The sequence below is a fragment of the Eulemur rufifrons genome, chromosome 8 (genome assembly GCF_041146395.1).
Source record: "Eulemur rufifrons isolate Redbay chromosome 8, OSU_ERuf_1, whole genome shotgun sequence".
NCBI classification, from domain to species: domain Eukaryota; kingdom Metazoa; phylum Chordata; class Mammalia; order Primates; family Lemuridae; genus Eulemur; species Eulemur rufifrons.
Window position 1 is genome coordinate 14,101,379 of NC_090990.1, and position 26,594 is coordinate 14,127,972.

General features: G+C 57.0%; 1 protein-coding gene across 3 annotated transcripts in view; it reads right to left on the reverse strand.

The window, feature by feature from the left end:
- HSPG2 (heparan sulfate proteoglycan 2) overlaps positions 1–26,594 on the reverse strand; it is a 96,105-nt gene that overhangs the window by 64,305 nt on the left and 5,206 nt on the right. The gene's annotated exons all lie outside the window — the stretch shown is intronic.

Genomic DNA, 26,594 nt, shown 5'->3' on the forward strand with positions numbered 1-26,594 from the left:
GCGGGAGTGGGCTGTGAATGCCTCGGTCCCCCTAGACAAGATTGAGGTGTTTCCGAAGGAGTTTTACCAGGTAACTCAGAGTAAAACAAACGTAGCAGAGCCCAGGGGAGCCCCGGAGCCCACAAGCACAAGTGAGAACAGAACACGCAATGGCCTGGCATGGGGGCTCAGGCCTTGCCCTCGCCTTAGCCAGAAGGAAAGGTCTTGCCTGTGAAGACCAAACCCCAGCTAGGCAAGGCGGTGAGGCCCAAGGAGGAGAGAAAATGAAGAGCCAGCCCGGCCCCTGCCCTCCCCACCCCCAGCTGGACACGGTCCATGTCTCTCCATGTCTCTCTCGCCTCTGGCCTTTCTGAGCCGGGCCCTGTGCTGCGATGCCCTTCCCGGCTCTGTTGCGCAGGCTAACTCCAATCCATCCTCCAAACCTCAGCTGAACCACCTCCTCCTCTACGCTAAGAAAGAGGAACGAACGACCGGCGCGCATGGCCACTCGGCTGAATTGGAAAGAGGCCCGACACAAAAGGCTACACACTGCAGGATTCCATCTAAGGGAACTTTAAGGGAAGAAAGTCTAATCTACGGTGACAGGAAGTAGTTGCCTGGGACCAGCGGTGGGCTGGGGTGACCGGGAAGGTGGTGCAGGGGAACCTCTTGGGGTGGTGGTCCCCTGGGTACATACATCTCACTCTCATTATTGAGCTGTGCACACATTTTATTGGGTGTATCTATGCCTCAATAAAGATGACCAAAAAGAAAATCTCTTTGTCCTGACTCCTTGCCCCTCACAGTCACCCCAACACCCTGGCGGGGTTCGGGGCCCTCCTGGGCTCACATTGGTACTGTCTGTACCCCCAGTGGAAGCACCTGAAGGCAGAGATTGTGATCAATTCCCCTCTACCTTCTCTGCACCCCAAGTTCAATAAATACTTGAACGAATGAATAAACAAATGGATAAAAATGTCACCAACTATTAATTCCAGCCACGTCTTGAACATGACTTGCTTTGGTGGTACCACCCACCCCCATGCAATCTATACGCTTCTCCCTTCCCAGGCTGTGAGGCCCCTGGGGGCAGGGGCTGGGTGCCATTTGGTCATCTTTGTGTCTGTGGTGCTACCCAGCTTTGGGGAAGGTCTGCACTGCCCACACTTTACTCCCTGCTATGGCCTGGTGCCCCTTGCCCCCTAATCCATGGGCAAATACCGCCGCCTGTTCCCTCTGCTCTCCCCACCCTCTCCCTCTGCACAAGTGCCTGTCCCCACCCTAAGTGCTGGCCAGTGGCCTTCTGGGCCCTGCCCACAAGGTCTGCAGGCAGGAGTGTGCTTCAGAGCCTCCAGGAGCTGATGAGAAATACAGATTCCCGGGCCCCTTCCCAGAGCCATTGAGTCAGGTTCTATAGGATGGCTGTAGTCGTGCATTCGCAGGGGATTCCGACAGCCACTGGTTAAGAACCACAAGACGGGCCCCCTACCAGGGGCTCTGCCCGCTTCCCTGGGCAGGGGTATGGGGCAGTGTTCCCACTGGCTGGAGCAGGCCTTGACTGACCTGAGGGGAGTATGAGGCTGGGGCTGGTGCAGGGCACTGACTCTGGGCAGAAGAGGTTTGAGGGGACAGGCTTGGGTTCTCAACCTGGGGAGGGTTCTCGGTGTCACTGCCACTTCTTCCCCCTCCCCCCACACAAGCAAGGCCATGGAGGGAGTGCATGGGACACCGAGATTCCTAGGAAGCCCTAGACACTGCTGTCTGGAAAGGAAAACCCTGGTCAGCGATGAGCAAGGCCCAGAACTCTGCCCGGGGAGGAAGGAGCCGGGGGTGGCGGGGGGTGCTTGGGACCGGACAGGAAATAGCAAAGTGAGATGCAACATGGAAAAAATGCCAGGAACACACATCTGCAGTGAGAAGGGGAAGAGAATCCAGAGCACGTCGGGGCCTGGACAGACGCCCCCCCCCCCCCATCCCCACCACCACAGGAGCCCCAGGGAACAGACCTTTCTGCATGCCAGCTTGCCCTTGCTTGCAGCCCGCACCCCAGGGTCCGGGGATCCAGGGTCAGATCAGGGCCCGTGGCAAGGGCTAAGTCAACAAGAGCAGAGACTCCATTTGTGCAAAGCTGAAGATCAAAAGGTTCCAACAGCTGTATTTCACATCTGGGAGGCGAGACAGAGCCAGACGGAAAAGACGCTCCCAGAAAAAGCCGAAGGGAGCGTGAGACATGACCACAGAAGGGATCCTGGATCCAGACCTGGGAAGTCCAGGATCTTCCTGAAAACTAATGTGAGCTAACGTTTACTGAGCACTTACTGTGTGCCAGGCACTCCTGAACCAGGTTACAGGTGTTAAACAGCCCACTGCAAAGAGGGGGAATGGAGTGGAGTGTTGTGTTACCTGATTGAAGCTGGCAGGCGGCAGAGCTGGGATTTGGGCCCTGGTGGTCGGGCTCCAATGTCTAAGCTCTTCCCACTGTGCTACGCGACCTCTGTGACTAGGGGCGTGGAATGAGCCGGGACTGAGGTCACGGAGAGGCACGCTCGCAAAGCCTCTTGGCCACACTGCACTTCAGTATATAAAGCACTTCTTCAGCCTGGTACTGTCTGAGCTGACAGGGACCCTCTGGGGGGAGCGGAGGAGGTGTGAATGGCCCCCTTTGACAGAGGAGGGACCTGAAGGGAGAGTGTGCGGGTGAGGGGCTGGCACCCACTTCCCCACCCTCCGCTCACCAGGAATGGATGCAGGGCTGGGGCAGGACCTCCAGCCTGGCCATGAGGCCTGAGCAGAGGGCAGTACCAGGAAGCCAGGGCTGGCCAGTCCCCAGCCCAACCTGCCCAGCTCCCAGGATGGCCCCGTGGGATGCCTGAGCTGGCAGTGGCCCAGGCCCGTGCAGCATGTGCCTCAGGTCCCAGGGAGGGCTGCCAGTGGCTCCAATGTCAGAGGCAGAAATAGAACCCAGGCTTCCTGCCCCCCAGTCCGTCTCCGGCTGTGAGGGAGCCCGGCTTCCTCCCAGAGGAACCCAGTCCCTCAGGCAGGCGTTGGAGCCGGATGGCGGGCCGGAGAGGAGGGGTCCGGGGGGCAGACCTAGGACAGAGAGGAAGGAGCCAAGCAGAGAGGGGGATTTTCCAGACCCTGCAGTTCCTGGAGGGGGAAGGGGGGCAGCTGACTCATTCAGGCCAAGGCCAGAGGACTGTTCTAAAAGGCTGGGAACAATTGCCTGGGGTGGGAATGTGGGCAGGGTGGCCCCCCAGTGAGCAGGCATTCCCTGAACACAGGCGGGGGACAGGAGAGGGACTTCTGGGAGGTGCCACTCCCTGAGGTGGGGGATGTTCAGGACTTCTGGTGAGAATGAGGGTACAGGTGGGGCTCTAGGTCCCAGTCCTGCAGAGGCCCTTGGGGACAGGTTCCGAAGGCTGGACCCCCTCCACTCCCTTGGCCTGGGCCAGGATGCAGCAGCAGCCAAGGCTGGCTGGGAAAGGACTCCCCGTGGAGGGAAAAGGTCGAGCCACGAGAGAGGGGCGCAGACCGTGGGGAGGGCTGGGGTGCAGGGCAGTACAGAAACGCAGAGAAGATCCATGTGTGGGGCTTTCCAAGGGTTTTTAAGTGAGGAGTGCAGGCCTTGCAAAGATTACGTGTGTGGAGGAGTTTCTGGCACTGCTGAAATCCAAGCGGCAGGAAGGCGGCGGCGCAGTGGAGAGATGACAGTAAGAGCTCAACCCCTCGAGGGTCTTCTCCACGCCAGGCCCCACCCACACTCCGAGGGACCATCTCCACGAATCCTCATGGCAGCCCCAGGGAGGGCTGGCACTGCAGGGACACTAGTCCTTACCTGCAACAAGTGAAATCGAAAGAGCTCTGAAAACCGAAAGTGTTTTTTTTTTTAATTATGTTTATAGCAAGCTCATTTGGTGCCAAGTCCTGACCTGAACTGACATGAAGCCACCAATAGCGTATTTACCCCACTCCGGGTGAAGAGTCATCTGTTTCACTGCAGCAACAGGAACGTGTTTGATCACGGGTTGTGGCCCAGACTCCACTGAGGATATCATGGCACGGCTGGCACATGCTCTGTGTCACCTTTCTCAAACTTAGAAATGTCTGAATTCCAAAACACATCTGACCCCACGGGTTTCATTTAAGGGACTGTGAGCTTGTATCATAATTATTTCCATTTTACAGACGAAGAAACTGAGGCTCAGAGAGAATGATCTGTGTAAACGGGATGAAGCAGTTAAGTGCTCAATAAGTATACAGTAAGTGCTCAATACGTGCTAGGTGAGGGGTGGGTGTGGATGAAAGGTGATGCATGGGGAGCGAGAGTGTGGGTTCAGGCCTCGGTGGCCTCCAGGTCTCAATGAAGGGAAGGGTCTGGCCCTGCTGCCCAGGCCCTGGGCTGGCTGGGTGGGCAGGGCCCAGGCTGGGGTGGGCGGAGCCCTGGCCAGGGTGGGCAATACAGCTCAGTCAGGGGGCTCAAGCTGTCCGCCTGCTCCAAGGCTGACTCTGGGACCAACCCAGGGCTCTGGGCTTCTGCAGAGACATTCTTCACATGCCTTGGGCAGCCAGCCCACCCCCTCCCTCCTCGTGGCCCGGGCTTGGGGCTGAGAACCCACCACCCCCGCAGCTGGGCAGGAAGGTCTGATCACCGCACAGTCCCCAGGGTGACTGCAGCTGCCCAGGGCAAGGCTCCAGGCATCTGGGGCTGGAGTGAGCTCACCCCATCAAAATCCAGAGACAGTGAGGGGCGGGGGACAAACGAGCCCTCGCCTGCCCACCTGCCTCCCCTGCCCCCGCCATGGTCGGCTAGCACACACTGTCTCAGTGCCTCTCCCCGGCCCACAGTGGACGAACCAGCAGACAACATGACCCATGGCCCCCATATCTCCAGCGGGGGACACGAACCCAGGCGAGATCCCCCTCCCACTCTGCCATGATGCAGGCTCCCAGGTAACCCCAAAAGAAGTGCTTCTCCTACCCTGCTACACCCAGGCCCCAGACACAGGGTCAAAGTGCCCTGCCCCACCCCCAGGCCGCCTGGTGCCCTGATCACAGGCGACAGACGGCAAAGGGGAAGGAATCTGTCAGGGCAGCACTTTGTTGTACAAACTGCCAGGGGCGGGTGAGCCCGACACAAAGGCCAAAAGGCCTTTAATCCCCTGGCAGTCTGAGAGGGGCGCCGGGCCGGAAAGGAGGTGGCCGCGGCCTCCTCTGGCGTGTCTGTCCTGCCCGTGCCACTCGGGAGGCCTGCCAGCTTCTCACACTTGGGCCCCCAAGGTGGCAGGAACTTTGCCAGCCTGTCGGCCAGGAGGAACAGCGATCTCCAGAGTAAGGAGAATAGCCAGCATCCAGCAGGTGCCACTGTGGGCCAGGTGCTGAGGTTCTGCAAGGCTTATGTCACTCAAATCTACAACAACCCCTTGAGGTAGATGGTGGTGGCACCCCCATTTTCACAGTTAAGGAAACTAGGCTCAGAGAGGGGAAGTCACCTGTTCCAGGTCACACAGCAAAGGCAATGGGGATCAAGTTTGAAACCAGGACCTCCTGTGCTGGGCTCACACTCATGTATCCTGCCAGCTCGGAGACATAGCTGCCAGCAGTCCCCTGTGTCTTACCTTTGACCCTTGCCCTTTGTAAGCTTGTACTAGGGCCTGGGACCTGAAAAGGCTGAACTTCAGCCAGAGCCCTATGGGAGCGCCGAGATGGGTCTGGACCTTCAGCAGAGGCCCAGAGAGCGGCAGGCTGGGGTCTGGAAGTTCTAGTGCCAGCTTGGCCTCAAATTCACCATGGACAGACCCCTGGCTCCCTTCCCTCTTAGCCAACTTTCACGAGTCCCCACGCATGTGCGTCCACACCAGCCACCTCAGTCGACGTGAACATACACACCAGGAAGGCAGCGATTCTGATCCGCTTTGATCATGGCTGCAGCCCCAGAACAGAGAACACAGTGGGTGCTAATAAATACCTGGTGACTCACGGACAGACTGAATGAGGGAACATGCCCAGCAACCCTGGGGTGGAAACGAGTCCACCTGACAGAAGAAAGCGAAGTTCAAAGGAAGACTTGCCCAGGACCACACAGCTAGAAAGTGCGAGAATTATCTCCAGGCCCCAGTTCCCATCAATAAAATCGAGGCCATAACATTTCATCCCAAGGGAAGGAGAGGCCTGGATCACATGATCCCCGAAACCCATTCTAAGGTACCCCCTGCCCTTGCATAACAGTCCCCCTGGGCCTCAGTTCCCTCAGCTGTAAAATGGGAGCAAAACACATCCCTGCTCTGCCTCCTCCCCGGGGCTGCTGGGAGAGGCGCAGCCGGCAAACACTGCAACTGCTTGGCCATCCCCAGGGGCCTGACGTGCTCTCTGCCTTGGAGGCGCCTATAACGTGACTGGGTGGGCACCCAAGCTAGTTGGCTACTGGCCAGGCAGAGGACCAGCAAGAGCACTTGATCTCTGAGTCTGAGAGAGGCAGAGCCAGAGGGGCAGACAGGATCATGCGTGGTCAGACACCCCCGATTCCAGCCCACCTCTAGCCAAGTGGTCTCAACTTCCTTGTCCATAAAAAAAAGGAAAGTCAATCAGATCTGCCCATAAGGTTCAACTTGAGTCACTTTGGCCTCTATTTACTGAGAACCTACTATGTGCTGGGCCCTGGGGATAAAATGGTGAAGCAGACGGACAAGGAGCTCCGTGTTCCAGGGGAACCCAGGCCACTGAGCCACGTGCTGACGACACAGTGTGAGGACAGTGCTGAAGGGCAGAGCCGGGAGAGCCCAGGGGAGGTTCCCCTCACTTAGCAAGGTGGGGTGGGAGGCTGGGGACGGTTTTGCAGAGGAAACGGCAACTCTGCTGGGCCTGAGAGATGATTTCACCCAAGGAAGGTGGAGAAGGGGGAGAGAGTCACCAGGCAGAGGGACAGGCACAGGCTGAGGCCCAGGGCGGAGAGCGCACGGCATGTTCAAGGGACGGAAGAAGTCTGGTGCAGTGGGACACGTGCGTGAGGTGGCAGAGGGCCAAAGGGAGCGGCCTGAATGGGCTTTTCCCTGAAAAGTGCTGTTGACCTGGTGCTGGTCAGAGGCCAAGTCTCCCCTGCCCCCCCGGAGCCCCCGCACTCTCCTCTGGTCCCCACAGACACCCCAAGAATGGGCCTCCCCTGGCAGCTGAATGAGCTGCCTGCCAGCTTACAAGGAAACAGCAGGAAGCCACCAGGAAATGCCTCTGCCCCACCGCGTGCCAGGTGTGGCCAAGGCGGTAGGGGTGGCCCAAGCGACACCAGCTTCTGGGCTGGGCTGCCCAGCAAGAAGGCCCCGGGGGGTTGAACATTATACGCCAAGCGCTGCTGCTGCCAACGGCGCCTGTGGCGCTCACGTGCCTGCCTCCTGCCCGCAGCCCGGCTCGCTTCTCGGGTTCTCTGGCTCCCGGTGGCCTTGCTGCCACCGGGCACGGGCATGTCTGTGGGGCTTCAAGGCCACACCAACCTGGTCGGCCTGCCCATACCCTCCTGGGTCACTGACCACAGGTTTCACAAATGAAGCCCCTTCTATAGTGTCAGGCCTAGGGGAAGACGTGAGAAATGTTCCACAGAGTTTCATTGAAAGGAGCCGTAACTAACAGTAAGACCACTTCCTGAACCTGTTAGCTGGGCCTTTCCATTGCTCTTGACTCACCAAAGGGCTAGAAGAAAAGTCCTTGTCATTAGGTTCTGTGTGATCTGCCTACACACACACACACACACACACACACACACTTTTCCAACCTGTTTTGCTATAGAGCTCTCCCCACTCCCTGCCTTCTGGACACATTTATCACCTCAATAGTCCTCGAACACATGCCCCTTGGCACCTCAGGGCCTTTGCACTTGCTGTGTTCCTACCTGCAATGTTGCTTCCAGATATTCGATCATTCACTCCTCTTCTTCTGACTTTTGCTCAAATGTCACCTTTTTAGAGACCCACCCTGACAACATCCCAGCTCTGGAATCTCTTGTAGCTGTCAACCCCGTTTACACACTCATTGCTCTTCTCTGCACCTTGCTACCTGACAGTTAGTTCTATATTCACATGTTCATCTGTTCATCATTTGTCCCCCCGAGCAGAAGGTGAGTTCCACGAAGGCAGGGCTTTGTCCATTTTGCCACTGCTCTTTTCCCAGCACCTGGTACACAGTAGATGCTCGGCAATATTTGTTACCTTACTTAACGAACGGGGCTCACAGTGAGGAGACTGCAGCTCAGAGAGCTGACCTGTGCGTAGTCACAGAGCTGGAAGAACCAGGGCTTGAACCCAAGACCCCTGGTGCCACATCCGGGAGGATCTCTGCGCCACCTCATCCTCCTCCTGCCCTCTCTTTGGCCGCTGACGCCTGGGGCCTTCCTGCCAGGCAGCCCAGCCCTGGGGGGCCAAGGGGCTGCCCGTGGTCACTGAGGAGCGTCCCGGGGAGTAGGTGGGGGTCTCAGAGGCAAGCCCTCTGGCTCCAGGACTTTGCGCAATGCGGCCTGGCGGCCAGTGACTCCAGCTTCAGTGACTGCGCTCGGCGCTCGCTCCCGTGGGCATCGGTAACAGGAAAAAACAGGCTGGAACGGCAGCCCAACAGCTGCGGCCGCCGGCTCCCCCGTCCCCCAGGGCCTTCCTCATCTGTGTCCTGGAAGGGGAGGAAGGGGCAGGCAGGGCCAAGCCTACGGCGGAGACAGGCCTGTGGGGTGGGCCTTCCTTCAGAAGCACCCTGTCCCCTGTCTTCATGACTAATGTCCACTCCAGGGCACAGGAACTCTGGGACAGGAACAGGCATGGGCAGAGTCCCGCCGCAGACAAGCACTTCTGGGAAAGCCTGGTTAAACAAAGCTGAGTTGGTTCCTTAAGTCCCAAATGTCTCAAACAACAAGGGGGAGCGGGGTGCAACTATTTATTTAATGTTTCCCGAACTTGCTTAACTTGGAACCCTCTCTTCATGCAAAGCTCACTGGACTGGGGTTCTACAGAACACACTTTGGGAACACCTGTTCAACCATCCTGCCTTTCCCTCCACTGGCCTTAAGTAAGGCTTTAGATGGAAGCTGTGATGCCACCCGCCAACCTAGGGGTTTTGAAAAAGCGGGTGCTTGAAGACAGAAAAGCCACAGGCCGCATGGAATGAAGCGCTGATGGAGGAAAGCGGCCCAGGTGTCAGGCAAGCTGTCCTCCCCTCCCTGGCCATCAGCCTGCCCTCTCGGATGCTGAGCCCTGCTGGAGGGGCAGAGACGGTGGCCCAGCACCTGGCCACTGCTGGTCCACTAGGACCATCCAGAGGTCTGGAGGTCCCTGTGCCCCAGAGAGGGAGGGAGCTTTGTCCAGCTGCTGAGTGCAGAGAACAGGACAGGCGCTAGCTGCAGGTGTAGCTGCGGGGGCAGGAGGGGACATGCAGGCGAGGGGGCTGGGGCACTTCCAGGCAGCAGCGTGGGCCATGAGGGACTGAGGACAGGGCTCCTAGCTCTCTCTGCTCTCCTGGGTAAGTCCCTCTCCTCTGGTGCTCAGACTCCACCTCTGTCAAATGATGAAGTAGACCGGGCGCGGTGGCTCACGCCTGTAATCCCAGCACTCTGGGAGGCCGAGGCGGGAAGATCACTTGAGGTCAGGAGTTTAAGACCAGCCTGAGCAAGAGTAAGACCACATTTCTACAAAAAATAGAAAAATTAGCTAGTCATGGTGGTGTGCACCTGTAGTTCCAGCTACTTGGAGGCCGAGGCAGGAGGATCGCTTGAACCCAGGAGTTTGAGGCTGCTGTGAGCTATGTTGACCCCACTGCACTCTGGCCTGAGCGACAGAGTGAGACACTGTCAAAAAAAAAAAAGATAAAATAGGCCTAGATGACAGATTTCCAGTCTGTCCTCAGCAGGCTTAGGGCCACTCTGGAGAGGGGTGAGTTGGAAGAGGGGGACAGGTAGAGTTTGGGCCCCCTACCCCAAAAACTTACTTTAATAGAAACAAATCCACCTTTTCCCATTTCCTATTCTGACCTTCTACATAGGGAGCTCTGGTTCAGTCTCTGGTTAGCTGTGAGGCCATGAGCAAGTCATTTCACCTCTCTGTGCCTCCCTTTCCTCATCTGTAAAATGGGCGTGATCATTCACAGCGACAGAATCTCCCTCAAAGGGCTGTTGTGAGGATTAAATCAAAAGGTAAAGTGCCGCCAACAGCATGAGCACACGGCGAATGCTCTGGAAGTGTCTGCGGTAATTCTTACTGTTTGATGGAAATAGGGGTTTCGCTGCTTAGTAAGTTCGAAAGCTATCGACTTCAATGATCCCAAAGGTTCCTTCCAGCTTCAACAGTGTCAAATACTGAAAGTCGGAAACATTAGGATTCTAAAATTCTAGGTGGTGACCGACTCCCACCTGCAAAGAGAGCGGGGCTGAAGGAGGAAATTACAAAGTCCGAACGGAGCCCCAAGGAGCCGGGTGTGGGGAACTGCCCTGCAAAGGGTTATATCATCACCAACAGCATCACTCATTTATTTATACCTCCCCTCCCACCTTGTTCCAGCAAGACTTCAAGCAGCTTACAAAGATGCATGTGTAACAGCCGGGAGGATTAACTAAACATATATAAGCAAAACTCAGGTAGGGCAGACGGATAGAGCCTGGAGTGAGGCCAGCAGAAGGCACGTGCCAAATCCCGGAGATCTGAGAAAGGGACAACTCATGTGGCCCTGAGCTTTCCAGTGGCCAATGGGAAGAAGGAAACCTGACCAGTCCCTAGATTCCCTGTCCCATGAGGTAAAAACAAAGCCGTTGCTTAGAAGAAGCACAACTATTCCTGATACGGACACCAGGGAATGTCCTGAGGGACAAGGTTTGTCTGGCACCCTCCTCTGCCTTGTCAGTAGGGGTGGCATCTGCTGACCACGACCCTTTGAGGCTGAAGCCAAGGGCAGAGACTACAGTGATCAAAGACCCAGGGAGCTGGAACGGCACCCAGGGAGCACCCCCCACAACGTCACCCCAGCATCCTTGGTCTGGGCAGGATTACCCATCACTCCCCAAGCCCGAACACAGCCAGTGCCCAAAATAGCCGGAGCAGGAGAGGGTGCCAGGAGGCCCGGGCGGGGGCCCTGGCTAGGCTGCCAATAGGACGGCCCAGTGGGCCAATGCACACATACCCCTGTGCACAAAGGGGCACCTTCACTCGGGCACACAGCCCTCCCTGGGAGTCCCCCACCCACCAGGCTCCTGCCTCAGCCCCATGCACACACGTTGCTCACGCAGAACCCAGGCTGCCGCTCCACCCTTCCCACCCTTCCCACAAGGCGGGCCTTCCTGCAGGAGCCAAATGGAAAAGCCTTCGGCAGAAATGCCACCGTACCATATAGGGAAGTGCCTGAAGACTTCCTCCCTGCTCCCCACCTCCAGAGTCAGCCTCCCTCAGGATCCTCCATGGCGGGGCTGGTTCCTCCCTGGGCCCCCCCAGCTGCAGACCAAGACAATGGCGGCTATTCTGGGTTGCGAGGGGTATTTAAAGCTCTGGCTGGGCCTCTTCCCTAGGGAACAAAAGGCCGTGCCCTCTGCAAGACCTTCCTGAAATTGTTGCTCCCCAGACTGTGGATGCAGCCGAATCCCATACTGTTCTTAACCTCCCCTGCCAGGCCCCAAAGCCCTGTGAGATGCAGCACAAGTGCCTCCTCCTCCAGGAAGCCCACAGGGCTGCCTCCCATGCTCAGCAGCACTGCCAGAGACCCTCAGGAAAGCTGGATCCTGGCCCCTGCTCTGGCGTCCCTCTTCTCTGGGTCCCAGTTTTCTCATCTGCAGAATGTGCATATTAATCCCAGCATGTGTGAAGGCACTTCGGGGGCTCCTGCGGTTACGATGAAGTCGTGTCTCCCCAGCCACTGTATGGGGTAGAGTATAAGCAGGGAAGAGAATTTTGTCTGTCTTGTCACTGCTCTTTTTCCAGCACCTGGCACACAGTGGGTGCCAAATAAATATTTACTGACTGATACAAATATTTGTGGAATGTGTCTATAGCCCCCATGGAACCACCCAGAGTGCTGGGCGCACAGGTGGCTAATACTCCTTGACAGCGTTGCCAGCTCTCATGCTGAGCACCACGTCCTTATGCTAAGCACTTAATGATGATCTCATTTGGTTTGCTCAACAATCCCAGGAGGCAGGTATATTATTATCGTATTTTCTAAGCAAGAAAACGGGAGTTCCAGACCAATGGTCAAGGAGCTTGCCTGAGGTCCTACAGCTGCTACGTGGCCAGGCTGGGAGGCGAGCCCGGGAACCCTGAAGCGTCCATCATCCTGCACGACACACCCTGGAGCAAGGCCGTCGGGAGAACACCGAGCCTGAGTTCAGCCACTAAGTAGCTGTGTGACTTCAAGCAAGTCACTTGGCATCTCTGAAACTGTTTTCTCTTCCATAAAAAAACAGGGGCATTAATTCCTATCTCTTCAGGTCATTAGTAGGATCAAAGGAACGCAAGGATGTGACCATGTGCCCCACGTTAGCCCCGCCCCTCCCCAGGGGCAGCAGCTGTGAGGGACGGTGGGAAGATGTGCTGGGACGGGGAGGGCACCCAGAGCTGGCCCCGGAACAAAGCTCAGCAGCTGCTGACAACAGCTGGGGAGCGTTCTGGGCCCGGCCCAGGCAGGGGGAGAAGGGGAGGGCTGGGAAGTCACCTCTGGCCCTCCTCTGTCACCCTTCCCTGCTAACAGCTGCTGAGGCCTCAGGGCCAAGGGCCCACAGCAGGCGGGGAGTGGGGACACGCGGGGTGGGGCCAGGCTGGCTGGGGTCATCTCAGTCCCCCTGCTGCCAACTGCTCAGGCCCCAGGGTGCCGGGCCGCACAGCCCTTCACCCAGTTCCCTGGGAAGCCTGGACTGGGGGTGGTGGCTGGAGCAAAGGTCTGTGGGCAGACCATGCCTCAGCTGGAGCCTGGCCTGCCCCAGGGACCCCCGTGGGGGGTAGCTGGCCAGGGCTGGGCGGGTGGGGTCCTGGAGAGGCCGGTGGTTTTCCCTCCTGGCCCCGGTTGCAGGCCCTGCAGGGAGCCTTCCTGGAGGCTGTGAGCTTGGCCTACCCCAGGCCCCGCTCAGCCCCCACAGCTCCACTCCCAGCTCCCTGCCAAGCCCTTCCAGAGGCTCCAGCCCACGCGGCGCTCTCCCCTCTGAACTCTCGCATACCCATAATTACCACTGACCATATTTTCCAAAGCAGAAATCAAGAAACCGCTGAACAAAGGATTTCCAGGCTACTCCTGGGTGTCAGAGGAAGCCTGGGAGATGTAGTTTGGATGCGGAGGTATTCAAATTTCTGGGACACACTATTAATAGTTTTCTTGGGAAGACAACTATACTTATTATATTTTATTAATAAATCAAAGCCATCCTAGGAAATGTGTGTTGGCCACATGCCACCCCACATTACTGGTCACCCTAGCCTGGCGATTTCCTGGCTGTGTGGTCCTGGGCAAATCACTTGACCTCTCTGATCCTCTGTTTCCTCATCTGTAAAATGGGAATAAAAATGACAACCTCCCAGGCCTACTGTGAAGATTCAAGAGGACAATCTAAGAGGTTAGTGTCTGGTACTTACTGGGTGTAAGTGTCACTTCTTCCTCCCCTCCCACCCCCATGCATCCAAGAGCTCTCCAAGAAACCCCTGGGGACAGTAACGCCTGCTCTGCTCCTCACAGGCTGGGTAAGACTCAGGACAGACCAGCCGGGAAAAAGTTCTAACACATTCCTAGATCCTGGGCTGTTGGGGCTGGGAGGGGTCCCCTAGCCCAATACCCTCACTTTTCAGAGGGGAAACTGAGTCCCAGGGAGGGGAAGTGAGGATGTCAAGGGAACCAACCAGAATTGGAGGACCTGGGTTCAAATCCCATCTCTGACACTCGCATTTGCTGGGTGACTTTACCACTCCGAGCCGCATTTTCGTGCCCCCCACACCTCGCTAGTATTGTTTTCAGGACAAGTCGGATTGTGCCTGCCGAGGGCTGAGTTGCACCAGGCACATGGGAGGAAGAAGAGAGGAACAAGAGCCTCCCAGCAGCTCCCAGCAAGTCGATGGTGGAGGCAGACCCAGGACCTAGGCGTCCTGGCTGCTAACACAGGGTCTTTTACCTTCCATGAAGTCACCTCCTTCCCTCCTTGGGGACAGGGATTCCCCAAGGCCAGGACAAGGAGCCACGCAGATGAGGACGATATGATGGTGGCATTGGGCTGGGTCTTTGCTGTGGGCTGAGCAGGGCCTGACCCCCCAGCCCAGACTTAGAGCCACCCGCTCCAGGCTGTCCTCAAGGCCCAGACAGACAGGCCCGGCTGAGGCAATGGCAGGAAGGGCTGGCGAGCAAGGGGTGAGTGTCCCTGGCAGGGAGAGCTCAACATCCCAGGGATTCGGGTTACCGGAAATGGTAAATCTCCCCAAGGCCTGTCACCTCAGACCAGGAATGTCTGCTGCCTGAGGGAACATCCTGTCCACCTGCCCCCAGACAGCCTAGGGACAGGCAGGGACCTGGGTCCACTCTCTGCTCCCTGGCAACCCCTGGGGCCTCGGGTTGGCCACTGGGTCTCCCCAGCCAAAGGGCACCTGTCATTCTGGGATAGTGGGTGTGGCTGTAACTGACCAATCCCAGCAGAGGAGGAGAAGGCTGGAAGGGGGACCCCAAAAAGATTGAGCTACGCACTCAATCCTGTCATGTGGATTCTGAGCCCGAGTTTGGGTGATGGTTGTGATCTCGATAACCCAACACAGAGGGTAGGACTAACCCGGCAGGAAGCCTGGCTCTGCCACCTGCCAGCTGGGTGGCTCTGGGTAAGTCAGGCTGCACCCCCACCCCTCATCTCTGATATGGAGGTGACAACAGCCCATGATGGGGACCCTGTGAAATTCAGGGGGCTGAGCTGTGAGCTGATTAGCACACGGCCTGGCAGTAGTAAGGGCCCAGGGAACAGGGCTATCAGGTACTGGGACGCACTGGGAACGTGAAGGCAAAATAACCATTTGTCGCTACGAGACCAGGTACCATGAGCCATGCAGTGTCCTCTGCCCCATGGGGCTGACATTCTAGTTAGAGCCAGATGGACCATAAATTAATACGCCAAAATATATACATCTAATGGTGAGAGTGCCGAAAGAAAATGCAGCCGGGTAGGGGACGGACACAGGCTGGTTACGGAAGGTGACGCTTACGGCGGCGTGGAGCAACAGCGGGCAAGTCAGGGGCATGCATGGAGGAAAAGCATTTCAGCTCAGGCAACAGTGGCTGTAAATATCCTGGAGGCAGCAGGAGCCTCAGAATGTTCTGGAAACAGCCAGGAGGCCAGTTATCTAAACCCTCACAACTGCCCTGAGAGCTAAGTGGCAGGGCCAGGATCCGACCCTCCCTCTCGGCCAGGTGTCCAGGGACAGGATGGGAGACAAGCACAGAAGGTGTCTGAGCCAGAGTTTGAGTCTTCCATAGACCGGCCGTGTGACCTCAGACAAGTTGCATCTCCTCGAGGGGCCTCGATGTCCTCGTCACACATGGACGGGTGATGCCTGTTCTGTCTCCCTCCCAGCTGATGAGAGAGGAGGCCAAAAGAAGGGGCAGGGGGGAGGTGACCTTGAGCTTCTCTGACATCTTAGACCTGAAGCTCCTCCTTGGACAGGTATGAATACTGGATACAGAACTACCCACCTGAACCGCCCAGGGCGGCCTCCTGTCTGGCCCCCCAAGAGTTTGCATCCTGCCTCTGCCTGCCTGGGCCTCGTCCCCACTCCGCACTCAGGGCCCAGCCTGCACTCTGGCTCCAGGTGGCAGACGTGCCCCCCCCGACCCCCAGGACCCAGCCCAGGAACAGCTCCCCGTGTTCCTGACCAGGCACAGGCCCACGGTCAGCCCTTGTTACCAGGGGTGCCAAAGCAGGCCAGCCCTCACGGGCACCCGGCCAGACCCTGAGGCCCAGCCAAGTGCAAACAGCATGCCTGGCGCCCAGATACGGGCGCGTTAGAGCGGGCAGGCTGCCCACTGCCCCCGTCACAACAAACCATCATCCCCGCCCTGCCGAGGGGCCCAGGCAGCCGGCAGGCACCTCTGCTGGGCGCTGGGCACTGCCAGGGAAGGCTTCCTCCCCAACCCCCACCGGGAATGGGCAGTGGGAATCTCGGAGCCCGGACAGGGAGACTCCAGATGGCAGCAGCTGATGGGAGAGAGCAGACAGGTCGAGGGGAGCAGCTGGGAAATTCGGGGGGGATGGGAAGCTGGATGGAGCCAAGGCGTGGACTTTTTAACGTTACGGGTGGCACCGGGCCACAGCGAGTGAGGAGACGTCTCCCCAGCTGCTGAGGACCGCAGGGATGGCCCCGGATGGCGAGAGGGGCAACCTGTTTGCCCCCGTTGAGGCCCCGGGTGGTACCGGGCTGGGACAGGGACCAGCAATAATGACAACAGCAACTCCTTACTGGGCACACACGGCACTTCACATACACCAGCGCCGTCCGATAGCACTTCCTGATGGAAATGCGCTTTACCTGTGCTGTCCAATAAGGTGACCACTAGCCACATGTGGCTACTGAGCAATTGCAGTGTGGCTAGTGCCACTGTGGAACTGAATTTTTATTTAAAAATGTATTTAATTTTATTTCATTACATGTCATATTTAAATAGTCACGTGTGGCTAGCGGCTACCATACTGGACAGTGCAGATCCCTAAGCCAAAGCTGTCTCTATTTCACAGAGGAGGAAACTGAGGCTTGTCCAAGGCCGTGCAGCTGCTAAGCCGAAGAGGCGACCTCAGAACCCAGGCCCGGCCCCTCCACTGTGCTCCCCACCCAGGGCTGTTGGCACCGCGGGAGAGACTAACGGAAACCGTCCGTGTGTGAGCGATAAGGCGGCCTCGTTTATCAAGACGTCGCGTCTCTTTGCTTTTGGCCTGAATTCTGTCAGCGACACCGGTTATCACACACTGACCAGAAGTTCTGACAGGCCATTTATAAAGGTCTTTGATTTTGTGACATGAAGAAAGGGCAGAATGATGACGGAATAATCCCAGCTGGCTGGGAAGCGAAGTCATTGAGAACACTGGGAATCTTCGGTGGCAGGAAAGCTGGCCTTGGCCTTCCCTGCGCTGCCACCCCAGAAGCCACACAGCCCCCTGAGGCTCCCAAGAACTGGACCACACCCACGCAGGGGAGCACAGGGCACATGTGCCTGCCTCTAGGCCTTCATTCATGCTGTTCCCTCTTGCTAGGATGCTGTTCCTATACCGCCTGATCTAATCGACTCACCCATCCTTCAAGGCCCAGCTTGATCACCACCTCCACGCTGAAGTCTTCCTGGACCCCCCACAAAGACATCCTTTCCTCCCCACATTAACAGGACTGCATTTCTACCTTAGAGCATTAGGGATGCAGTCTTCATCATAAGACATTGACATCACTTGAGTCAATGTCTCTACTCTCTTGTTGTGACAGACACCAGGTTGGTTTTTTCCATCTCATACATATATATGTATTTTAATGTTTAGATACTTCCCAATGCCCAGCAGCTAGGAGATAACAGACAAAATATTTGCTAAATTGAACTGAATTACAATATTGGCTTACAAGTTCGGGGACTCAATTTCTTATGGCTCTGCCCCAATGTCCCATGATCCTGGGAAGGGAGTCCCTTCCCTGCTCCGGGCCTCAATTTGCACCTCTGTAAAATGGGGGCAATGATAGTACCTCCACATTGTTGGGAGATTATCTGTATTTACTATATTTATGTAACAAACACTACATGCCAGATACTTGACAAATACTAAGATATCTTCATAATGACACCGTACCTTACTATGATGATTATTACTATTCCCATTTTATAGGGGAGGAAACTGATGATAAAATTAAATAGATAAACGAGATACAGGCAGCCCAGGACAGCCCCTCTCAAACCCCACTCCCCACTGGGCTCCTCCCCACCCGACCTAGGGGCACTGCCGCGTGGTGCGGAACCCTTTCCTGCCCCCGTCTCGCTCCACGGCCTGTCGTCTGGAACGACTCTGGGCAGATGACCTCCAGTCTGGCCACGCTGAGCCCGCGGGCGAATAGATAATGCTGCAGTCCCACCAGGGGCTTTGACACCCCATTCCTCTCTGAACCCCGGCCCAGACCACAAGAGGGCAAGAAGGGGAAGAATTTGGGACGACCATGAGCACGGATGGGGGCGTTTCCATGCCGGTCCCTCTCCAGGCCTGTTTCCACAGCTGTCGGATGAGGATAACGATAGCTCCTACGTCACAGCGTGGCTTTCGGGATGCAATGGGACAGTGGACACAGGGCAGCTCTTCTCCGACTCTGATGCGCACACAAATCCCTCGGGGGGCTCGCTAGCGGGCAGATCTGGATTCAGTAGGTCTGGGAGGGGCCTGAGACTCTGCATTTCTCGTGAGCTTCCAGGTGAGGCCCAGGCTGCTGGTGCACGGGCCACTCTTGGAGTTACAGGGACACAAAGGGATTAGACAGACAGCACGTCGCACACGGTAGGCCCTCCATAAAGCTAGCTATGTTTTCTCTTCTTGTGATTTCATCCACAGGAGCCCCCTCCGGGGTTGGAACTGCTCTTTCACTGCTGGCGATCCTGGGTGGCTTGCCCAAGCCCAGAAGGCCAGGAAGCGGCAGAAGCCGGATTCAAGGCCAAGTCTGCCGAGCCATCCTTCCCATGCATCACGCCACCCCAAGCCCCACCCGCCCCGAGCAGCAGGAGCTGAGGACACACCAGCCCTGCCCCTCAGCCCCATCGCGTCACTGGCTCCTTGCTGGGTCAGCCAGGCCTCTGGGCACAGGCCCAGGCTCCCCAAAAAGAGGCCTTGGGCCATCACCTTCACTCCTCCAGCAGCCGCCCCCTCCATCGCCTTATAAAGCGGCCCGAGCTGCTCTTTTCCAAGTTGCAGTTTAATTTTATATGGAGTGAACCGACTGTCCTCTCCCTGCAGCCTCAGCCGGACGGCTTCACACATTCCTTCTGGAGCAACATTACCTAATTTAACCATAGCCCTGCTCTCCGGGACTCTCAAAATAGCAGCTGCCAGTAGGGGAAAATGCCCTAATGTTATCAAAATAAATAGTTCTCTCTCCTCTCCTACTCTGGACCCACACCAGCCTCAGGACCCAGCCCAGGGAGAACCTAGGCCAGGGGGACTGAGGTGGGCCTGGGGTGACCAAGATCCCCCCAATCCCCTGTTCTCTTCTTCCTTGTCCCTGGGACCTCCCTATCTTCCCTCCTTACCCCAAAACCCCCAGCTCATCCCCATGGGCCATTGTTGCCCTGGTTACCCAAAACTAGGGTTCAATTTCCCCTTTCTCCCAATAACAAAAACTATACCAGTAATATAATAATTGCCCATTCCCCAAGTATTAATTATGAGCTAAATACTTCCCACACCCTGGCTCAATGAGGCCTACAAAGTAGGGATTAGCATTCCCTTCTTTCAGACAAGGAAGAAGGTGCTCAGAAAGGTGAAGTGACTTGCCCGAGATCACACAGCCCAGAACTGGCAGTGCTGGGTTGGAAGCCAGGCCCAGCTGCCCCAAGGCCCTAATCATCATGCCTCCTTCCACCTGGGACTCTTCTGCAGGGTCTGAGGCCAGGGGAGGTGGGGTGCGTGGGTTTTTGTGCTAGAAGAGGTTGCTCATCTGGTATGTTATGGTGGCGTCTGCTCATACAGCTGCCACCCAAGGGGCCTATCATTATACCACAGTACCCTAGATCCTATGGGCCCTGAGTCTGTCCCCAGGACCCCAGGTGCGCAAGCTGCCTGTCAATATGTGACTCCAAGCCCCTGCTCCCCCGTCCCACGTGCTCCAGAGCAGGGCTGCCACATTAAAGCAGGGAACACCCCGGCTGCTGGCTGCTGGCATACCTCGAGTGCAACCGGTGGTTAGGGGCTGGGAGGGCGGGCCCATTCCCCTGCTCTCCCGCTCACCCGGGTAATCATTAACCAGGGCAGTGCCGAATGGAGAGTGAGGCCGGAGCCCAGGCTGCGGAGCCCCCAGGCTCAGCTCCTCCCCACTTGGTGCATCCTTGGGCCACTTTTCTAGCCAGCTGGACTGGTGAGGCCTCTGGCAGTGGAGAGGGGTGGCCTGGACTCAGGCGTCCAGGAAGGCTCAGCCTGCTGTCACTAGGGCAGGTGGGCCAGCAGGTGCCTGGGGACACCTTCAGAGCCTTGGGCACTCTTCACTGTTACCTTTCCTGCCTTGGTCTCTCCTAACAACATTCTGAAGATCCTCTAAGCGAAGAGTCTTGGATGGGAGGATGGACCCTGGGGCCTGGGGACTTCTCAAAGCAGGGGCAAGGCAAAACAAAACCAAGGCCCCCAGGTTTATCTAGGATGGTACCAGGGCAGTCTTGAAGGGGGAAAAAGAAAACCACAAAATAATAGTTCCTGTTATTTATCAACTGCCTATTCTGGCTGTAGGCAATTTATGTGTTCTCTAATCTTCACCAAAATCTTGCAAAGTAAGTATTACCATTTCCACCTGATGGATAAGGCTCAGAGAGGTTAACCTACCAGCCCAGGGTCACACAGCAATAAGTGATGGAGCTAGGACAGGACTCAGGGCTGTGCCTCCTGCCTGTGACATTGTCCCAAAGTACAACCTGAAGAATCACATGGAGCAGAATGAACTGATGGGGGCCAACGGCCATGTAAAGGGGCCTCTTTTCTGAGCTGTCTAAAGCGCTTCAGCTCCCCAGCCAGAGTCCTGGTCTTTCTGCAACCCAAAGTGTCCTGCTTAGAAACCCCAGCGGTGAGAGGGCTGGGGAAGGGGCAGGAGAGAGGCATGTTACTAGACATGGTGGCCCTCCAAATCTGAAGTGCCAAGTAAAGGTGGCCCATGGGGCTTCTAGCACCTGTCAGGGTAAGAGGTGGCCCCCTCGGAGGCTGAGGGGCAGTCAGAGGGGTAGCTGAAGCCAGTGTGAGGGGCCTCTTGGAGTGTTGAAGGGGGGAAGGTGGCACCTAAGACCCCTCCCCCCAGGAGGCCAGAGTCCTCCAGCAGCTTCCAGAATTCCCTTCAATTGCTCAGGTGAAACCAAGGTGAGGCCCAGGCAGGCTGAAAGCTTTGATCTTATCACACATTCCTGCCCCAGAGTCCCTGTCCCCCTCCCTGACCCCCACCTGGGAGGTGGGAAACTAGGCTGACTTAACCCTTTCCTCCCACTTCCTCAAGTCAGATCCAGGCTTGAGCTGACCTCTGCCTCCTCTCTTACCCCCAGCCCCAGGATGTGGGGGGAGAGACAAGAAGGGGGAAGCGGAAGAGAGGGCTGTGGGGCTGCTCCCCTCATTCAACTCAGCCCATGCCACAGACCCCCAAACCTGAGCTCTGTGGGCAGCTTCCATTTCTCCTAAATTAAAATAACCGGACTCGGTATAAATAGCCCTCGCTATTTTTCACATCCATGAGCTCATCTGAGACCACAATAAAATCGGCTGCACTCGTCTGCAGCCCTGTGGGTCTTCCCCGCCCCAGCCCTGGCGGGGCTGCCTCCCAGACCCTCTCTTTCTACAGGCTGATTGTGAGGGACACAAGTCACGAAGACTCAGGAGATCTCCTGGAGTTTTGTGGCCCTGAAGTCCTGACCTAAAGCTCTTGTTTCTCTCTTCCTTGGAGGCAGCTTCCTTCCCCGACCCCTCTGTTGACTGGTCCCCCACCAGCCCGTCTCCCCTGGGAGACCACGAGCTCCTTCAGCCCATGGCAGGTGTTCAGACCCGATACAGGGCCTGGCATAGAGGTGGCAGCCCATAAATGCTGGCTGAATGAATGAATAAATGGTCCCATTTTGCATATGGGGAAAATTAAGCTCAGAGAAGTTCAAAGACTTGCCCTGCACACATGAGTATAGGAATCCTGTGACTCTTAGTCTAGTGCTCACTTGCTAAACAGACGTTTACAATGCTCCTGGATGTAAGCTCAGCAGAAGGTACTCAAGGAGCAGAGAGGTGAACCGACGGGGGCAGACCATTGCAGGAGTGACTGCAGGGCTACACGGGAGGAAGGACAGGCTTCAAGGTCTACAGGTGCAGGGAGCAATGTCCTTCATCTGTTTGCCTAGCCCAGGACCTGGCACTTGGGGGCTGGTGGCATGAGTGAAGAAGAGGTGGGATTGCTGATGTGGTGGGCTCCTCAAGGTGGCTACCACCCCAGGCCTCAGAGAATGAAATACCAACTCTTGGGCAAAGCTAGCAGTTTTTTCCAGGAACTCAAAGTCCCTTTCCTCTGACTTGGCAGGAGCAAGAAAGGAGCCCAGTTTGTGAGCAGGAAGATCGAGGCCAGGGAAGAGGGTTGGTAGTTGGCTGGTGACCAAGTGGAGGCCCATGCCTTGACCTCTTGCCTCCTGGTCAGGGCAGGGGGGTTGGGATGGATGTCACCTCGGCTATCTTGGGGACTTCCTCTCATTCTTTTCCCAGCTTTAACAACTCTAGCAGCAGGCGAGGGTCTTCCTGCTCTTGCACACCTAACAACAATGGGGACAATGCAAATCCAGGGACAATGGGGCGACTCCTGGACCCTTGCCACAATGCCTTCCTCCTTCACCAGCCAAATTCTCCTTGCTCATTAAACCCCACTTCCTCGAGAAAGTCTTTCCAGATAACTCATGCCACATGCATCTCCTCCTTTCCCTGACAACCTGCTGTCGTCTGGACTTTGAGTTGTGCTGGGTACCTGTGGCTTGTGCGCCCCGCCTCTCCAGCAAGATCCAGGGCTTCTGCAGAGTAGGGGCCATGCGTCCAATTTCCTTCAGGAGGATGGAAATGCGGGGGTCAGCTCCCCCTTCCTCTGCACCTGGCTGTGTGATCTTGGCCAAGTCACTGTTCTCTGAGCTCTTTCTCCTCGGGGAAATGGAAGTATAATCCCAACTACACAGGAGAATTAATAATGCAGGTAAAACAATTAGCGCAATGTTTGGCACACAGTAGGTCTGGAATGTTAGGTGAATGAATGGATAAATGAATGGATGTATGGATGGATGAATTCCTGTATCTTCCACAGCACAGAGCTCTACAAACAGCATCTCCCAGCTCCCAGCTGGGCCACATGCTTCTTTGTCTTGAATTTCACCAGAGCCCCCCGCCCTGAGGCGGGCACAGGGCTGGCCAGAGCAGGTCCCATTAAGCAAAAGGTCACTGAAGTCCCAACAGGGCAAAACCTACAGGCCGCGCCAGGAGCTTGGGACCTGACAGGAGGAGCTGGGTTCCCAGGGGTGCCAAATCCATCTCCCTGGGGGAGATCATCACGGAGCTGAAATGGAAGCCAAGGGGCAAAAGGCACCTGAGCCTGTGAAGCAGGAGCCGGCTACGCCCACGTGGCAGACACGCAGCTCACTGTAACCCTCTGCCAAGGCCAGCCCAGACCCAGGGTCCCCACGCAGCCCTCCTAGATTGTCCTCTCTCTACACCTGACAGGCTGGACCCACCGGGTAAAGAACTACTTGGGAGTCTGACAACCTGGGCTTCGCTCCCAGCTGTGTCACACTGGATGGATGACAGACCAGCCATCCCCACTCTGTGCCTCAGTTTCCCCCTCTGCAAAATAGAGATCAAGATGCCAACCTCGAAAGTCTGCTGCGAGGATTATGAGATAACATTCAGAAAGAGCCCAGGGTGAGGCTTGGCTCACAGAGGGCGGCAGCTTTAATCAAGAGAAGGTGTGAGTGCCCACTGAGCGCTGGGTGGTCCCCGATGTGACCGAGGTCACTGGGGAGGAGACCCTGCAGATCCCAGGGCAGAGAAGGGACTGCTCTGTCCCCAGGAAACTTCTAGGTCTCTGTTCCTCTGGCCTGAGGGTCACAGGAAGGCAGAGGGCAGGAGAGGGAGAAGAGCTGTTGAAGTGACAGAGGCCAGTGGGGCTGGGATTTATGAGGCCGGAATTTCAATCCATCCAGCTCAGCAAGGGATCCAAGAAGAGGCATGATCCCAGTTTCCAACTATTTGAAAACTGGAGACGCCAAACAAGGAGAGGGGTGAGTCAGCTGGGGTGAGGAGGGGAGGCCAGGGCCAGGAGTGGGGGGGCCAGAGCCGGCTCCCTGGGGGAGAGCCACGGGCAGGCAGGGAGGGGAGAGGTGGGGGCAGGGACCTGGAGGTGGGCTGGGAAGGGGCCAGAGGCAGCTGGGAATTCCCAACCCCACCCGGGGAGAAGCATCTGTGGGGTCACCCGAGGCCACCTCTGAAGTCCTCCCCCTGCCCAGCCCCAGGCTGCCTCGCCTCCCCTCCAGCTGGCACTACAGAAAGATAGGGAAAGAGGCCAAATGTCAAAAAGCAAAACACCTGGATGTGACCTGCGCTGGTGGGGAGGGGGCATGTCTCTGCCCCACAGCCCAAGCCCAGAGTGCAGGGTGGAGTGGGGTGGGTCGGCCAGGACCCGTGTCTGTCTGTCTTTCTCCTCTGTCCTGCTGTTTTCTGCGAGCCCACGGGTGCCAGATTCAGAGCTGCATGGCCCCGCCGACCCTGCCAAATAAGGACGAGCCACAGGTCTGCCCAGAGCTCCCTGGGCCAGGTCCTGCCTCCTCCACTGGGGCTGGGATGGGGTCCCAGGACAACCCCTCCTCCGCCGCTACCCTCACGCTACCCTCACGATGCATGAACATCCTTTCTGCACCCGCGGGAGCCACTTGGCCACACCTCCTGTTGCTCAGAGCCCACCAACTGCACACATCTGGGAAGGGGACAATGCGTTCACAGGCTCCAGCCTTTCCCAGGCCACACCCTGGGGTGTGACCCCTCCTTCCCCCTCCAGGAAGGAGCAATCAGGGTGGAAGGGTGGACTCTGTCCCACAGCTGTGGCCTCAGTGGGGAAGGAGGGGGGGTAGTGACAGATCAGAGGCAGTTACATCCGGGGCTCTGAGACTGCAGAAGAGAGGCCAAGGGAACAGGACAAGCCCTGTACATGGCCATTCATTCAACAGCCCGGAGTGGGGCTGGGTCACCGTGAAGGCGTGCCATGTGGCCCTGGGAACCCTGCATCAAATACCACACTGGCCTTGCCCTCAGCAGGAACGAGACTAACAGGGCAAGGACCAACTGTCAAGCACCTCCCACATTCCAGGCACTGAGCAAGGCACATCCACCTGGTCACTTCATAACCAACCACCAGGAAACAGGCATTGTGATGCCCATTTCACACTTGACCTGAGGCTCAGAGAGGTGAAGGAACTCACCCAAGGTCACACAGCCATTCAGGGCCGAGCCAAGACTTGAAGGCAGGGCCTTTTGAGCCACACCTTTCCCTTGACCCCAGTGCCCAGGGGAAGGGGCTCTGAGTCGTGACAAGGGAAAGACGGCAGAGTGGGCACTGGCTTGTCCCACATCTTCTGGGCCTCAGCAGACAGCATGGCTGGGAAGGTGGCTCCCCTGAGTCCAGGGGCTGGAGGACGTCCCTTCCTAATCCTGAGCAAGGAGCCTGGGTCTTCATGGCCTGTTGGCTTCCTCAAGGCCATTCATTCATTCACTCAAATCTTTAATCTGTTCACCCCTTGTCTGCCCAGCACCAGGCAGACAGCAATGAACAAAGCCGAGTCCCTGCCCTCATGGAGCTTCCACTCTAGGTGAGGGGGCAGGACAGCAAATTCTGAATAACACACAGCTGTAGAAGCCATGAGCTCAGGCTGTGGGTTCTGAGGGATCAGTGTCTGCAGCTCCACACACCGACACCCAGCAAGACCCCCTCCCACCCCACAGGCCAATGCAGAGGCGCCAGCCTGGGTGGGGGCGGGGCACCCACTGGCTGCCGGAGTGTCAGTCCAATCCCCGCCATGCTGTCCCCAGCACCTTCCCCAAGCCTGCCCCTCCTGCAGCTCTCCCATCTCTATCAGCAGCAGCGCCCTCCTTCCGGACGCTGAAGCCGAAGACTGTGGGGACGTCCTAGGCTCCCCTCTTGGTCCCACCCCATCCCCAATCCATGAGCAAAGCTGCTGGCTCTCCGTCAAAACATACTCAGGTTCAACCACTCCCCACCTCCACCGCCCTGGCCCAAGCTCCCATCGGCTCTGGCCTGGGTTATGGCTTCCTTGCCTTTGCCCTCGACCCCCACGTTCTCTTCTCCACACAGCAACTAGAGCCATCCTGTTGAACACCAGGGCCCTTCAATGACCTCTCATCTCGCTCACAAGCAAATCAAATCCAGGGTCTGTGGATCTCCCCCACAGACCCCTGCCTGCGTCTGCCATGCTCCCCCTCACTGGTGCTGCTCCAGCCACGCGGGCCTCCTGGCTTTTCTGCAAACACACCGAGCACACTCCCACCTCCAGGCCTTTGCGCTAGCTGTGCCTTCTGCCTGGAACGCCCTTCCCCTAGATCTCTGCAGGGCTCACACCCTTGCTTCCTTCAGATCTCCTTCAGTTCAAATGTCGTCTTATCAGAGGTCCTCTCTGACCACCCCACCCTACCCCTGCCCCCATCTCTCCCTATCTTCTTCCTTCCTGCACTAGCTGTAATGCAAGTTCACGGGGAAGGGAATTTGACTTTTCCGTTCTCTGCTGAAAACTCATCATCTAGAACCAAGTCAGATACATAGAAGATGCTCCACAGTATTTTTAAAATGAATTTTAAGTCTCACATCCATACCTGCAGGGGACTTTAGTTTACAGAATGTTTAATCACATACATCATTTGTTCATTCATTCAT